This window comes from Lactuca virosa, chromosome 5 (genome assembly GCF_052849685.1).
Source record: "Lactuca virosa cultivar CGN04683 chromosome 5, Lactuca_virosa_CGN04683_v6, whole genome shotgun sequence".
Lineage (NCBI taxonomy): Eukaryota > Viridiplantae > Streptophyta > Magnoliopsida > Asterales > Asteraceae > Lactuca > Lactuca virosa.
Window position 1 is genome coordinate 180881197 of NC_136430.1, and position 3648 is coordinate 180884844.

Sequence of the window (3648 nt, forward strand, 5' to 3'; positions counted from 1 at the left end):
GGAATCACTTCATACTTTCTACTTCCAAATTCCGATGGTTTGGACCAAGTCATGGTTTGAGATGATCTAATTAAAAATAACTTGGATATTAGTATGTTCAATTGGTTTTGGCTCCAATTTTTCTCGATTGCGGGTTTCATCCGTTTTTTTTTTTTTTTTTTTTTTTTTTTTTTTTTTTTTTAACTCAATAACTCCTCGAATTCTCATGGTTTTTAACCTTTATCCCACTTCACTACTAGAAAACTAGGACAACAGCTACGGCACAATCTGTAGTTATTTAGTAGGTATAAGGCGATACCTACGGATTTGCTACGAAAAAGCCCTGTAGCATAAATGCCCGTGGGAAATTTTTACCTACGGAATTGCTATGGACTAACTAGAGAATAGCTACGGATTTTTCCGTAGGTATAATACCCACGGAATAGCTACGGACACGAATTACTACGGAATACGTACGGGTTGTCGACGGGTGTGAAGTTTGACTAAAATTGACTATTTTCCTACGGAATAGCTATGGAATCATATGACTACGGATTTTCTACGGATTGCCCACGCAAGTATTTTGCTACGGAATAGCTATGAAACCGTTTAGCTACGGATTTCCTACGAATTAACGACATAACTCAAGTTTGACTAAAATTGACTTTCTTCCTACGGAATACCTACAGACCTATTTAGCAACGGATTTCCGTATCTAGTCCGTAGCTAATTTCATTTTATGAAAAAAAAAAAAATTTTAAAAATTTAAAATTTTCCATTTTTTGTCAAATACCATATCAATTCAATTTGTCCAAAATACACCAAAAAAATGTCCCTAATACCAACTTTGACACATTCCATTCCATTGTCTCAAATACCATACAAATTAAGCATAACAAAACAAGCAAACAATACAAGTGTTTACAAATTCAATTGTTCCAAAATACTTATCAATTGTTCCAAAATACTTATCAATTGTCCTCGGGTGGATTATCGGGGGGACCACGGGGTTGATTTCCAGACATATTTATCATCCTTATAACCATCTCCATTTGTTCTTTCATTTGTTGTTGTTGTTGTTCCATGATAGAAACTTGCGCACGCAACCTATCAACCAAAAAAATGGTAACACAATTCAATACTTAAACAATAATAGCAATGTATTTTAGTTTATTGTAACAATGCATTTTAGTTTATAATTATAGCAATACACTTAACTTTTAAACCATAATAGCAAAATATATTTATTTATTATCAATTTAATCAATATTATCAACAAACTACATAACCTTTAACCATAATAGCAACGTACTTTTGTTTATTATCAATTTAATCAATATTATCACCAAACTACCTAACTTTTAACCATAATAGCAACATACTTTTGTTTATTATCAATTTAATCAATATTATCAACGAACTACCTAACTTTTAACCATTATAGCAACATACTTTTGTTTATTATCAGTTTAATCAATATTATCAACAAACTACCTAACTTTTAACCATTATAGCAATGTACTTTTGTTTATTATCAGTTTAATCTATATTATCAACAAACTACATAACTTTTAACCATAATAGCAACGTACTTTTGTTTATTATCAATTTAATCAATATTATCAACAAACTACATAACTTTTAACCATAATAGCAACGTACTTTTGCTTATTATCAATTTAATCAATATTATCAACAAACTACATAACTCTTAACCATAATAGCAACATACTTTTGTTTATTATCAATTTAATCAATATTCTCAACATACCTCTTGTTGCGTGCTATCCGACTGGGTGGACTAGGTAGATTGGGAAGATGGAGTCCCTAAACGAAAAAATATATATCTGATGCTCCTATCCCATAGGTAGCACCTTTTTTTTTTCCTTTTCTTCTAAGCTGGCTTTCGTCCCATACATCTACATCATCCTTATGGTTTGCAGGATCTTCACCATATTTTTTGACCAACCCCTACAGATATGCCTCCTACAAATTACCAAAACAACACGATTGCCATATATAAAAATGAGATAATCAATATACATAAATGATAAAGATAAGTTACTTGTGCTTCTTTAGCCGTTTGTGAGCAATATTCGAGATTTTCATGATTTCCCTCAAAATATTTTTTCTTCGATTCAACAGTGCCATGCGTCTACATGAAAACATCATAATGTGTGGGTGGTTTACCCATCAATTTTTCCTACATAAAAGTCAACGTACAATTAATGTAGTCAGTGTTATAACAAAATATGAATAATAAAATTTATTATTGTGATACTTACTAATTTCCTACGGTGCTGGTCAAATCCTATACTACCCGCAGTGTGTCTTGCTGTTGACCCATTAGAATCTGCAGTGTTGCGGTTCTGCTGAGCGATTTTTGAATTCTTTTGCCACTTCTCTGTGGACGAATGCTTTGAAAAGAAAAAAAAATATATAAGTACAATAATATAATAAGAAATAAAAAACTTAACAAAAAATAATAATGTATCGTATCCGTTACATCACACAAACGTTGCCACACAGTCTCCGGTACGCGTTCGGGGCGGTAGTTATGCATCCCATCATAGTAGCTATAAAACTTTAGGGGGAGGGGTTTCCCATCATTTCGTGCCATGTTGGCAGATTGTCTCATGATACCTTTCATCCTATCTCTGTATCTATCCTTGAGGACACACTTGAATGCATCAAATATGTTCTCATTCTCTTGTGAATGCCACCTGTACTTGGTCTGTAAAAAATAAAAAATAAATTTAAAAATACAAACTAAAAACAAATGAGTATAAGATACAATAACAAGTATTTAATATATTACCCCGAAACGAGAAAACATCTGTATAAGAGCCTCATTTGGAATATCACTGAATTGGACCCACGGACGATCCAAATTCTCCCAAAAGAGACGAATACACGCGCTGTGGATTTTTGATCCCCAAACCTACAGTATTGAAAAAACTATATAAGTATAATTATAACATCAAGAAATTAAGTTTTAAATGATGAAAACACTAACTTTTCCCCATCTCGGCTGATCAGGGGTAACGACGAGGCGTGAAAATCACTCGCATTTGAGTGAGTCGTGACCTCCTGAAATACCTCTAGAGGCGGAGCCATGCGACGTCAATGGCGTGTTCGGTGCCATTGGTGTGTGTGGGGTATGTGGTGACCGAAAGGTTACCTCTGCATCTGCATCCTCAAAACAATAGTCCTCAAACCCATCATTACCACCTATCCTCAAAAACATTTGTGGGGATTGAGGCCTATAATCCGTTTGTGGGAGCTGAGGCCTATAATCCGTCTGTTGGAGCTGGGGCATATGACCTGTCTCTCGAGCCCGACGGCGAAGAATCTTAGCCAAGTCTGCTAGAGGATCAGCCATGCTGGTTTGCTGACTAATAGCACACTGACTGTTGGAGCCTGCAACTCCTGTCACTATCGGCATGTCGATCGGTATGAGCGACATCCTATAACGTGGATCGTCGGTAGAATTAGGGGATGCCCTCCCCACCCTATGCCTCCCACTACCAGAAAAAGAGTTGTTACTGTGGCCTTTATCCTTGCGTCCATTACCCGACATGCTGCATTTAATAGAACAAGAATGGTTAGATATATAATATAAGATTAATAAGTCATGACAAAAGAAATGTTTAAAAGAACAAGATGTCC

At 35.0% G+C, this 3648-nt stretch overlaps 1 long non-coding RNA gene across 1 annotated transcript; it reads right to left on the minus strand.

The window, feature by feature from the left end:
• Positions 1–2123: 2123 nt before the first annotated feature.
• Positions 2124–2708, minus strand: LOC145114546 (uncharacterized). The gene is made up of 3 exons (XR_013711072.1): positions 2486–2708; positions 2265–2396; positions 2124–2182 (listed from the first exon to the last, which is right to left on the minus strand). It is a non-coding gene; the product is annotated as an uncharacterized LOC145114546 (long non-coding RNA).
• Between the last annotated feature and the right edge of the window lie 940 nt (positions 2709–3648).